Below are 13568 nucleotides of genomic sequence, written 5' to 3'. Positions count from 1 at the left end.
ATATTTAATTTGGACAAGAACTAGTCTGTAACTTATCTATGTAGATGAAGTGTAAGTCTTTTCCTATCCACCTCAGAAGTAATTAGTTATAGGTAATGATCTGTTTCAACAGGAGAAATTGAGAAAGGCCTACCACAGTACAGCCAATACTTTAGTGAAATCCTTCTGAGAGGACAGCAGCGGAGTGAAGTCCTTGTGTTTTATGACTGGAATGCTGTGATGGATCGATAATGGTTCTTTAAGAAGGAAAACTGCCTTTCATTTAGGAGAGCAGCAGAAATAAAGGAAAGGAGCTCTGCATATTGTGAGATGATGAGCCAGCTGAAAACTTATTTATTTGAGTTAGTGGTCAGACTAACATCAGTGGTGTTGTGGTCGGGGTCTTCTTCAGATGTCCTTGTCAAGAAGAGATTGTAGATCAAAAATGAGCAGGAGGAAGCCTCACATTTACTGGCCTTAGTCCTATAATAAGGCACACGCAACCTAGGAGACTCCTGAAGTGCTTTGATGACAACTTCTGCTGCAGGTAATCAAGACACCAACAAAGAGGAGCTATCAAATGGACCTGATACTTAAACAAGGAGACCTGAAGAGAAGTTGAATGTGAGCAACAGCCTCAGCTGCAAAGGCATTGGGATGTATGCAGTTCAGGATCTTGAGAGGAGGGAAAAGAGAAGTAACAAGACCACTGCTCCTATAGAGTAGGCTTTGGCCTGTTAAGGGGTTTTCTAGAAATGGGATACATCCCTGGTGAGAAGAGTGGACTAAGAGACCTGGTAGATTTTTATGGATCACCTTCTCTAAGCTCAAGAACAGTACATGCCAACAAAGGGAAAGTCAAGTAGCTGTTGGAGGAGGCCTGCACATAATAAAGAATTCCTGAATTCCTGATAAACTTCAAACATTAAAAGGAAGCATTCAAGAAGAGAAGACAGGGGCATGTGACTCAGGTAAAATATAGAAATACTGTTTGAGCATACAAAGATGGAGTTGCAAAAGCCAAATTCATGTTCAGTTGAATCTGGAGAAAGATATAAAAAAGCAAGAGGAAAGGTTTCTGCAGGTACATCAGCAGTGAGAGGAAGACTCGGAAAAATGCGGGTCTGCTGCTGAATGGTCATGGGACCTGAAAACAAGAGGGAAAACACCAAACTACTCAAAGTACACATTGGATATTGCTATCTGGAAAGAAATGGGCAGAAAAGTACTTGGGCACCCTAGTGAACAAGCTCAGCATGAGGCAGCAGTATGTCTTTGTAGCAAAAAAGCCTAAGAGGATGCTGGACAGCATTAGTGAAAGCACTCCTAATTTGTCAAGCAGAGCTATTTCCCTCTACTCAGCCCCATGGGAAGCATATCTGAAGTGCTGTGTTATGTTCTGGGTGCCCCACTACAAGAAAATTATGAATCATTAAATGAGTACAGCAAAGAATGAAGATGATTAAGGAAACTGAGTGTGTGACTTACAGGAGAAGGTTGAGGGCTGGAACTGTTTAGCCTGGAGAAGAGAAGGCTCTGGGGTGAGGTATCAATATGTATAAATGCCTCTTGTGGGAGTATTCATAATGGAACCAGTTTCTGCTTCAGAGTGCTTAGTGACAAGGCAAAAAACCACTGGGCATACATTAACTATTGAAACACATGACATTGCATCTGAACACAAGAAAACACCTTTTTAATGTTTTAAATTTTATTTATCATTATGATTATGATTATTATTATTATTGTTATTATTTTCTGTTTGAGAGATGGTCAAACACTATTTGAAGTGTTTGAAGGCCAAGTTGTCCAGAGAGACTGAGGAGTAGCCTACTGATAAGAACATGCCTTGACACTGTCCTGACAAGCTACTCTCTGAGCTTGCTTGAACAGAGCTTGAACTAGACAAACTCCACAGAATTCTTCCAAACTCAGTGATTAAGTAATTCACTCTTGATTGATTTATTTCCAGGACATTGTGGTGTCCTGGACTATTTGACTCTGAGGAGAAAGGTCGAAGAATACAAACATTTTGAACATTGCTTTTTATAAAATTTTGAAAGAACTTTTCATATGTCACAGAATATGAAGATTTCTGACATGGAACAGTGAGGTGGTATAAAAAACCAATTTCCTATTCAACTCCTATGGCATAAGTGTTCTTGGAAAAGAGTGTACTTGTGTAACATTATATAAAATATCAGCATGATGTCCTTGTTATGGAACTGGTTTATATCAAGTTTTACCTTGAGCTATGATTGAATTAACTCAAGCAATAGTAGTGACCTGGTGAAGCATGAACACAGATAGGTAGCAGCCCTATCTGACCCCTCTATAAGATTACAATCTTGAATGCCATTATCATTTAAATTTCTACCCCTACCTTGGCAGTTCAAGAGATCTGAGTTCAAATAATTCTTCTGAGGTTTTTATGTGTAGATGGAAGTACCAGAATTTAACTGTATTTAAACTGTACTTTGATTTTCAAAAAGATAAGTCTTGTGGAGAGAACATGGTTATAGTAATAAATTCATACTGTTGAGTTTATTAATAAAATAATATATTTGCGTGGTTGTTTGGCTTTCTGTTTCTCAGTATGATTTTCTTTAAGACTTTTATTAATTTTCCTTCTTTCCTTTTTAATTTTTCCTGTCTTCTTTAAGCATTTAGATATTAATGCAGTGCCTTGTTAACTATCTAATATGTCTTTAGCAGAACTTTCCATATATTTTTATTGTCACAGTAGTTTTTGTAGGCCTTTTTTTAATGAAATAATGATGTACAAACACAGGAGCACTATCCTGAAATTATGGCTTTTACTGTGTGCCCTTTGTTTTACTTGCATTTGTCAAGTTATATTTTTACAATTATATGCAATAAGTTTTTGATTATTATTGCTTAATAGAATATGAACATCTAACTTGAGCAGGTTGGTCTTACTAGTTCATGTTTCAACAAATTGACAGTTATTGATGGCAAGAAATCTCAATATTTTTACTAAATCACTATATATAGCAATTTATTTCCCTGTCTTCCTGCAACAATATTATTCAAAGTATTCCCTATATAAAATGATAGGAATTCTATTTCCTTTTTGACCTGAGGGACCTAAGGAATGTCTTCCTCCCTTGTAGTTTTCTACCTTTTAAAAATTAGTTTGAACTAAGGCACAAATAAAGATTCTTTGTCAGGGACTGTTCTCAATTACCTTTACTTGGGCACTTTATAGATACCTGTTCGCAAGGTAATGCATTGACAAATCAAAACTAGTTTCTGAAAAAAAGAAAATTAAATTCCTGAAGTTAATAATTCCACTGATTTTGAATCTTAAGATCAGCCTGGATGGGGCTCTGAGTAACCTGGGCTAGTGGTGGCTTCCCTGCCCATGGCAGGGGATTTGGAATGAGATGGTCTTTAAGTTTCCTTCTAACCCAAATCATCTGTAGTTCTATGATTCTAAGATACTTCAAAATATTCTATACTTGACTTACTTTGTTGACAAGTAACAAAAAATGTACATGGGAGTTATAAAATTTCTGTAAGTATGTGGTAAAGGTTTTTTTTAAAAATTTCAGCTCAGAATGGAGCTGGACATTGTGAATGTTCATCTGCAAAAATCACCTCAATAGCCAGCAGTGAAAAGTCAAATAGAATATTAGGTATTCTCCAGAAAGACATAGAGAAAAAAATAATAACTGGCATGCATTCAAAAGCCAATAAGAGTATTTTTTTTTCAGAAAATGTAGAAATAAAAATTGCAAAGCATAAGAGGAAATTGTATAAATACTTTGAAAAAACCACTAAAATTAATAGAATTAGCTATGAGTTTCTAATCCTAAATCCTAAATCTAACACATTTTCTCTAACCATTCTCTTTCAAAATGACATCAGATAGGACACTGGGGTAGGTGTAGAACTAATATGGAATGTATGGCCATCTCTCCCTGTGTCAAACAAAGTAAGAAACTGTGGTGCTCACCATTTTTTTTTTTTTTAATTACAGAATTAAAACTGTATATATTTATTTATTCTGAATAGAGAGTCAAATATTTATTTGCTCTGAATAAAATTTTCTGGTGTGGACTGCTTACTATTGGGCAAACAGAACACACTAGTAAAATCTAAGCTAACAACAATAAACTAATGATAACTAAAAGCCTTGTTCAAGGAGTAGTTTAATCTTGGTGAGCTAAAACAATACGAGCTCTGTACCTTGGGTTGCAATTTCAAAGTGCATTATGAAAATTTCAGAAGCTTCTATGATGTATTTTATGTTAGTGTAAAATACAAGCATATTTATCTTGTACTGTTTCTTGGTAAAATGAACTGCATATTAACATTCTCTTAAAGGAACAGTCATGACTCCAAATCTGTATATACTCAAGTTCAGTATTGCCCTGCTTATGAAGTTGCTTAGAAACAGCTTGAAATGCAAGAAGTATTCTTCAACAAGAAGGATGGAATTGTTTTCCCATTTAAATCATATCTGGACTGCTTTAAGGCAGGTCTGATCCTTGACTATAAAAAGATCATATTAAAATAATACATTGGAAAAACTGAAAAATAAAATTTTGATATATAGAAGCTTTTGGTTCCAATTTCTCTACCAGTGCTTTAATGTTTGTCATGGTGTAACCTTAGCCAGCAAACAAGTACGATACAGCTGCTTACTCACTCCCTCACCAGCAGGATGGAAAAGGAATTGGAAGGGTAAAAGCTGGAAAACTCATGGGTTGAAATAAAAGACAGCTTAATAGGTAACACCAAAGCCTCACACACAAGCAAAGAAAAGCAAGGAATTCACTGCTTCCTGTGGGCCGGTTCAGCCGTCTCCAAGAGAGAAGGGCCCAAACACACATAGTGGTGATTTGGGAAGACAAACTCCTCACTCCAAATGTCTCCCTTCTTCCTCCTTCTTCCCCCACTTCATGTATTTAGTGGGAACCTCCCTTTGCTCAGTGGGGTCACCTGTCCTGGCTGTGTCTCCTCACAGGCACCCCCAGGCCCCTCACCACCATGGCAATAGGAGAAGCAGAAAAGGTTTTGGCTCTGTGTGAGCCCTGCTCAGCCACAACAAAAACATCTCTGTACTGTCAGCCCTGTGCTCAGCACTAATCCAAAGCACAGCCCCAAGCCAGCCACTCAGAAGAAAATTAACTCTCCTCTAGCCAAGAGCAGTCGTCTTTCAGGAATACTTATTTAAGTACAATAATTGCATTATTATAGAAGATTATACTTTGTTTTTTGGGGTTTTTTTTCCTTATTTTATTTAATTCAACTAACTCTGATAGGATTTCTTAAAAAAAATTAAGCCTTTCAAGTGATTTAATGCTAGGTATTTGCCTAAAATGCTAGATGTTTGCTTAAAATTTGTTGTTCCTTGGTTTTTAAATTCTGGTAAATTTTATAAAATTCTAAATCTTTATGGAAGTGTATTTAAATTTGCAAGCTTCTTGAACACCATAAACAGAAAGAGTAGACATGGCTTAGGTGGATTACATTTAGATCAGAAATTATTGTTTTTCTCACTTTGTGTTGCTAGAGATCTCTATTCAAACTGATAATTTGTTCTAAATTATTAGAGCAGGTGTTCTAATAAATTTTAAATATTACTCTTTTCTATAGCTTATTTTTTAAAGGATGGAATATTTTAATATCACTCCTATTTCTTTGAAATTTATATTCCCTACAAGTTAGGAAGATTAGTGTGTTATTTAGCTCCACTTGCACAGAGAGGATGAGACAGGTTAATCCAGGTCTCAGCCTTTGAAAAACTTGTAGTCTCAGAACATTAAAAAAGAGCATTTTGGAGTCATGATACTGGTGGGCTATATGCTGTTTTTCTTCATCTTGACAAAGATTTTCCTGAGTAAGTCACAAAACATATTCTGGTAAAACTCATTTACAGAAATTAGTCTGTATCTTTTCTTCATGTAATGTTTTTTTTGTCCCAGCAGCTAGGTTTCCTAAGCTTGTCTTGCATATAATCAATAATCATGGAACGAGCCTCAGGTATCCTTTCTTGCTGGAAGGAGCATTTTTAAAATATTTTTTCTTCATGCAGACTTCCCTAGAAGATGCTAATTTCTTATGCTGGTATTGGAAATATTTTGCAAAAAATATTCATTATTTGTGGCAACAGGGAAATTGTAATGCTTTCAGATATATGAATATCCTGAAAAACTGAGTCATCCAATAATTGTGTGGTCAAAAGATGATAAAAATGAAGAAGGGTAGTATGTGTAGTAAAAAAGGCAAAACTTCAGTAATACTGAGGTTATTGTGGTTTAATTTGCATTTCTGAGGACATAAGAGTATACATAAAATCTGGTCCAGTCTCAAATATTTGACATAACTGGCATAAAGGAAACCTGGTGCAGTGAGTCCCCTGAGTGGAGTGCCCTGCTGGATGGCTACAGGCTGTTCAGGAGGGATAGGCAGGGCAGAAGAGGTGGAGGGGTGTATTAAAAGACAAGTTAAAATGGACGGAGCTCACATTTGGCAACATCAGTTGAGGCAATATCTAATCTGAAAAATTTCAAAATATGTACTGGAAAGAGAGGCCAAATCTGTATTTTAGTCTAAGTAATCATATGACCTGCTAGATAACTCTAATTCTTAGGGTGGAAAAAGAGGAGGTAAAGACACATGGGTAAATCTTTATACTCTGAGTTGCAACTGGACTCTCATTAATTCCCTTTTGGAGAAAAAAAAGACCTCTGTAAACTACTTTGCTGTGGCTATGTCTTAAAATAAAACTACACTACCAGGGGGTCCCAACATTTTGCAATGTGCTTGTAATGTTATGACTCTGTTAGCATATTTATTGGAAAACAATTACTAATAAATTAATTTCCAGAAATTGGATGTGATCAGTAAAAGGACTTCATCCCAGTACTTCTGACAATAAAGTTACTTGTTTGAGAATTTGAAAGAAAAATCTTAATAAATTAAAAAAAAGAATAAACAAACAAAAAACTTAATGAATATTCTGTCAGCTTTCTCTTGTATGTCCCTGTCATAAAGGTGCATTTACAGCAATAACTAAGTAGTTGTATCTAAGCTTTCACCTATCCTGAAAGATTCGATATATGTGATGCCATAAAACGCTTTTCTTTATGTAATGGGATGGAAGAAGATTTTTTCCATGTTAGGAACTTTACTTTTTTGCACATGTGCATTTCAACTACTTTCCCATGCAGAGGCAAGTATACCTTGAGTACACATCACAGAACTCCAGATGATAGCAAACTAATTTTTTAATAACAGCTACTATACAATTAATACAAACATGGGTGAGCCTTTGTTTCTTGATTTTTCAAGTGCCATTAATGGGCTAAATCTTGTACTCACATTTTTGGAACATTCTGACAGGTATATAGCTTAGTTATGAATTCCATAGGATTTGAGATTATTACTGAATGAGGTCCTCTTACGCAACTGACAATGCATCATGAAGCTGAAGTAAGAGTAGTTCTGTTTTTCTGAAGCCCACAAAACCTAGGTCTGTACACCTACAGGTTTTTCATTATAAGTGCAGCAGAGGATGCAGTACAGGTGTAATCTCCTATATGAACAAATCTGAAATTCAAAACTGTCATCAGCATGATTTTAAGTAACTTGCTTCAGTTATTTTTTTTCTTGATTTTGGCATGATGTTTTCATTGCTGAGTATATACCTATGTGCAGACAATTTTCAAAAAATATGCTGTCAGAAGAATAGTTGCTAGAGATAAAAAAGAAGAGCTTGTGGGAAATTTTCTGATTGAAGAAGTATAAGACTAAGAAAACTGTCTAATATATCAGCACCTGGGCTGAAGGTGTTAAAGTGTACACAAAGTCCTGAGGCTGGAGCCTTGGATTGTAGACCTTTGGGATAGGTAGACCTACTTAACCTCTGGGACAGACCTACCCTATTTATTTCCAGGAAAAAAATGACAGGACAAAATGAAACAACCTCCTACCACAGGAGGTTTGGATTGGACATTAAGAAAAATTTCTACACTGATGGTGTTGTGAAGCATTGAATCAGACTGCCCAAGAAAGTGGTTGAGACATAATCCCTGGAGGTGTTTAGAAGATGTAGACATGCAGATGGGGTGCTTAGATATGTGGCTTACTGTTGGACCTGGTAGCCTTAGTTTTACAAACAGCTTCAATGATCTGAAAAATCTTTCCCAAACAAAATGATTCCATAATTCTTAAGACTGCAGCTCAGGATCAAGGAGTGTTTATTTCAGTTAGACCTCATTTTTCTGCTAAGTTGATAATAACCTCATGCAGATGAGTTTGGGAACCTGAAAGTCGGGTAGGAAATTCCCATGTTCTGTGCCTCAAAGACAGACGTACTTGAACAGCATTATTTTGGTCATCAGTTTCATGTTAGTATGTTACAAAACTTTGTCATATATACCCCCAAAATGGCAATAGTTCATTTGAGGAGGTTTTCTATAAAGTCAAATTCATTGTATTCTTCTTACATCTGTATAGTAATATGATTTATTTCTTTGTGTGATATTGGTAGGTTCACTCTTCTAGTGGAATTTGAGTTCCTGTAATTTGTTCTCTTAGAACAGGAGTTCTTCCAGTTCTTTCAGACTTCCAGTGCTTCCTTTGCTTCCAGGATTTGTCATTCTCAAAGGAGACAAAGGACCTTTTACTGTATTTTTTAGAGCTTTTCTGTGAAAATAATTTGTTCTGTTGAATTAAAACAATTTTTCCGCAGAAAACTCTACATATTGTTGATCTGCGAAGTATTTATCTTCTATTTGCCTCAAGTATATAATTTTCATCCTTCTAAATATGTAACAGGAATAAACATGGGTATTCCTTGTGCTATTAACCATTACACTATTTCAATCTGGTTAACCATATTATTACTAAAAATTTTTAAATTTTTTAGTGTAAATGAGTTCTGATGCATAATCACATTTTAAATGGTATAATTATTTTAAACCACTTGAAGAAACACATAGCAAAAAATTATTCTAAACACATGTAGAATCTTTTTTCACTAAAAATATTTGCATCATTAAAAAAAAAAAAGGAGAAGAATTGCCTGACAGAATAAAAGTTAATTTTATTAAAGTATGGTTTTAGGACTATGAATCATCATTGTTTTCTCCTTTTCCATACTGCAAGTAATGAATAGCAATAAATCTAGTCACAGTGAAATGCATCATTGAAATGGTCTGTGAATAATATATTCTCATTTACTTTTTAATAAAAATTAGAGAATCCAAGGGCAAGAATATTTACTGGTTTAATGTTTTTTTTTAGTTATATTTTCAAAGTATTTAAATAGTTATTGGTGAGGAAGAAGTGAAGAGACTATAGGAATGGAAATAGAGTATTGCTTGAAAGCAGAGTAGTGTATTTAGTCTAGATCTACAATAGCTATGCTAATAAATAGTGTTGTGGATCTCAAAAACACTCATACCTTGATGGGAATTATATCAATTCTCCAGTATAGAAACTAAGATGTCGTGATGGTGAAAGCATTGTCAGTGCCATTAATATTCAGAGTAAAGCAGAAAATAGAGTCCAGATAATAATACTATCAAGCCAGCACCTATTCTTTGTAAATATATTACTGGTTTGTAAAGCACTAAGTTTAGTGTAAGACACTAGCCACTGTCTTTTTAGAGGAACTGTTTGAACACTTATGGTAATAGTAAATACTGCTATATCATCTTTTAATAATGCATAAAGTCATTATTTCTTATTCTGAGTAAAAGTATAGAAGTATTATTTAGGTGTTTTCATCTAAATATTCTGTTGTAAATGAGAGAATGATTTTTTGCAGATGTAGGTAGAATTATTAGAGTTTATTACTTTCTGACTCAAGCCAGTCTTGAGTCATAAAGCTGAGTCAAGGAGTTGTTTTGTAGGTGGGATAGTAACAACTCCTATTATTCATTAGGAGAAAGAGTGTTAAACCTCCAAAATGAGCCTCTGGCTTTTTGGTACACAGCATGCCTCTGGGCTGCAGGTAAACAAACTGAGGTGATTACTTTAACCTATTTTTCAGATAACTTATGATTCAATTCTGCTATGGGACATGACATTGAAGTGCAAGAACGCAAGGCACTGTACCCTTTTTCCCTGTATTCATTTAAAGAGCACTGTGCTGGCATGTCAAAGTTGTTAGAAGAATGACTGCAGCACTGAGTTTTATAAGTACTTTCACATTTGCCTATTTGTTCTTGGTAGAGAAAGGATACAATACAGTCATTTGATCCATGTCAGAAGACTGATCTTCCATTGGAAAGAATGGAAAGATGTGCTAGGGTGAGTTGGTTAGGGATGATTCAATAATTGACACAACACACTTTGTAAGAGATGTGTAAAAAATATTTTTAATAAAATGCTAAGAAAGGTGAGAAATAGACAATCTTGTTCAGTGTGTCAAGTGGTCTGCAGAGAAGTGGCAAAAAACCTAGTCTGCATTTCAGTGTCAGGACTCTTTTTGACATCTCTCAGGCTCTTTATATTTTCTGGCAATCTTATGATAGGTGGCTGGCTTTTGTTTGTAAGGTTACAATGGCTTATTTTTGTACAAAAATCTATGCCTACTAATGAGCAATTACTGATAAGAGCTAAGAAACATGCCTGCTAATTAGAAGGCTAGCAAATGATCCCTTGAGCATTAAGTTAACCAACCATGAAAAAATGAAAAAAGGAAACAGACACTTTAAATGTCCCAGCCCAGAGTCTGCTCTGGACAAAAAGTGTTGAAGTAAGTTAATTGGTATCTGAAAGGTTGCCATGTTCTAGAATTCAGTTAATTGGTTACAGGGCAGGGATTAACAGAGAGTCTTCCAGACCTTTAAGGTAAAAAAGAAAGCCTAATATGTCCCATTTAACTGATTTCATGAACACACACTTTATGGAAACATTTTTTTCTTTTCTACATTCTCATAGATAAGAAAATGTCAGGAGCAAGACTGTTTCTTGTTTTCTTTTTTATCAGCAATCATGAGCTTGGGTCATTTTATGTAGCCGATGACACACCTGCCATTCCAAAGCTTGGTTTTCATTTTTAGTGAGTGGTTTTGTGGTAATGACAGCATTGGCTTTTGCTGTGCTTGTTCAACAATTTCATGATGGGATACTAGTATAAGTTGCCTAAAATTCTGTTGATACATATGATAGTTCTTAAAATCATGCTGAAAAATTAGGCAAATCTACCAAAGCATGTTTCTTTTCTGTTTCCCAAGATGGATAAAATCATTATGACAAACATTTCCTGGTTTAGATGCCTGAGCATTTGTATTTGAATAGGTGGCTGGTTTTCCCACAAATTTATTTAATTTTCATTATAATAGAAATAAACATTAGGTGTCTATTATTTAATTTCTGCAAGGCTTGTCCATAGTACTTGTGTTGGAACTTTTCCATTTCTTTCTGGCTTTATTCAGATCATAATCCTCTAAATCTCTAATTTTTGAATGGGAATTGAAGAAACTGCCCAGGAAGTTCACTTTCTCAATTCAGCTATCTAGTTCTGACTGCGTGTGGATTTTTTTCAAGGATTTTTATGGCGTTTCAAGTTGGCCCAAAAAAATCCAGCTGGTGAAATGTATCAAAAATCCTCATGTGAGACACTATTTTTAGCTTTGATATCATCATTTTTCATTTTTTTGCAGGGCTATAATTAATTTAATTATTGTTTTTAATTTATTCAGCTGTCTTAAATATACACTATGCACACACTGAAAATACAAGCATGAAGTTAAACTTCTCCCTGGATGACTATAACACATTAATTCCTGTCATATTTTTACAGTGATTGATTTTACTGTTGATTTCCTTCAGAGTATTTGTATTAATGCATACTGTTTTATAATATTTGTTTTCTTAAATTAGATTGCAGCTGAATTAAGAAAAATAGCTAAATTATTAATTAAGATTTTATGATTAAAAATTGGAAACCATTTGCTTATAGCCCCTGCTCAAACTCCAAGTACAAATGAGCTCTCATTAATGCTACTGTGGTGGGTTGACCTTGGTAGGATGCCAAGTGCACACCAAAGCCCCTCCATCACTCTCCTTTTTAGCTGGACAGGGGAGAGAAAGTATGATGAGAGGCTTAAGGGTTGAGATAAGGCTAGGAAAAAGCCACTCACCATTATCATCACAGAAAAAACTGACTTGATCCAAAGAAGTTCAATATATTACCAATCAAATAGAACAGGTTAGTGAGAAAAATAAAATTAAATCTTAAAAGACCTTCCAATTGTTATAAACGAGCACAACCACCCCTCCCTTCTTCCTGGCCTCAACTTTACTCCAGAATTCTCTACCTCATCCTCTCCATGTGGAGCAGCAGGGTGGGGAATGGGGGCTGCAGGCAGTTCATTGTGTTGTTTCCACTGCTCTGTCCTCCACCAGGGGAATACTTCTCACAATTTTCTCCTGTTCCACCTTGTGGTGCCTCCCATTGGAGAAAGTTCTCCACAACCTGACTGCTTCCCATGGGCTGCAGTTCTGCTCCAGCATGGGTCCTTTCCATAAGGTGCAGTGTAGAGTTGTGTTTGCACTGTCTATCCCCTCATAATGCTTTGTTCCTCCATATCCCCTCTTTGTACCTGTTTGTCCATCCCAGCTTTCCCATCAGCACCTGTATGTCCATCAAACCCCAACCCATCCCCCTGTCTCCTCCCAGGTGATGTGTCCAGCACCTGGTGACCCTTCCCCTTTGTCCAGACCCTTCTCCCAGGGTCACCAGGTAACTGGACCCTGGCTGGGACTCCTCCCCACCCCTCCTCAGTGGTCACTCTGAGGCCTTGCCCCAGGAGAGCCGCTCCCATGTCCTTCCCTCATTGCCTGCTCAGGTTTCCCCACCCCCCTATATCTGGCAGCTCCAGGCCGGGAGACCTTTTCTCTTGCTCTGAAGGTCCTTCGAAGCCAGATGTGGCCTGGGATCTCTCCAGGCCCTCATTAAACTTTGAAACTAATCCTGAGGGAGAGCACCTCTTTCCTTTGCTTGTGGGACCATCTTGTCTTTGGACTCACGTGGGAGCTTCTCCAAGCCCCCCGGGATCCAAGGAGAAGTTCCTTCCCTCTGCCCGCTTCACCCCACTGCCCAGCTGGCCGGGCTCCACAGGGGTTTTATCCCTGTGGATTTGAGGGGGAGACGCAGCAGTGCAGTCCTTCAGCAACAGGCTGCTCCAGCAGAGGTTCTCCATGGGGGTCACAATTCCTGACAGCAAAGCTGCTCCAGGAAGGGTTTCCAATGGAGCTACAGCTTCCCTTCAGGCACACACCTGCTCCAGCGTGGGTCTCTTCCAGGGACTGCAGGTGGATCTCTGCATCACCTGGGACCTCCATGGGCTGCAGGGTCGCAGCTGCCTCACCATGGTCTGCACCAAGGGCTGCAGGGGAACCTGAGCTCTGGTGCCTGGAGCACCTTCTGTCCCTTCTTCTCCTCTGACCTGGGCATCTGTAGAACTGAAGCTCTCACATGTTCTCATTCCCCTCTCTGGCTGCAATTGCTCAAGCGTTTTTTCCCTTTCTGAAATAAGTTATCTCAGAGGTGCTGCCACCACTACAGATAGGCTAGGCAATGTGTCTATCTTCCAGCTGGT

General features: G+C 37.0%; 1 protein-coding gene across 8 annotated transcripts in view; it reads left to right on the top strand.

The window, feature by feature from the left end:
• The window catches only part of PDE4D (phosphodiesterase 4D), a 530620-nt gene that overhangs the window by 144016 nt on the left and 373036 nt on the right, over nucleotides 1–13568 (top strand). Inside the window, exon 2 of one of the 8 annotated variants that reach the window (XM_085566241.1) lies at nucleotides 3871–3937. The exons of the other annotated variants lie outside the window; for them this stretch is intronic. The gene's annotated coding sequence lies outside the window, so the exon portion shown is untranslated. The remainder of the gene's footprint in view (nucleotides 1–3870; nucleotides 3938–13568) is intronic. 8 annotated transcript variants of the gene reach the window in all.

The sequence above is a fragment of the Lonchura striata genome, chromosome Z, assembly GCF_050655825.1.
Source record: "Lonchura striata isolate lonStrDom1 chromosome Z, ASM5065582v1, whole genome shotgun sequence".
NCBI lineage: Eukaryota > Metazoa > Chordata > Aves > Passeriformes > Estrildidae > Lonchura > Lonchura striata.
The sequence above is the reverse complement of the archived record's forward strand: the minus strand, read 5'-3'. Positions and strand labels throughout refer to the sequence as shown.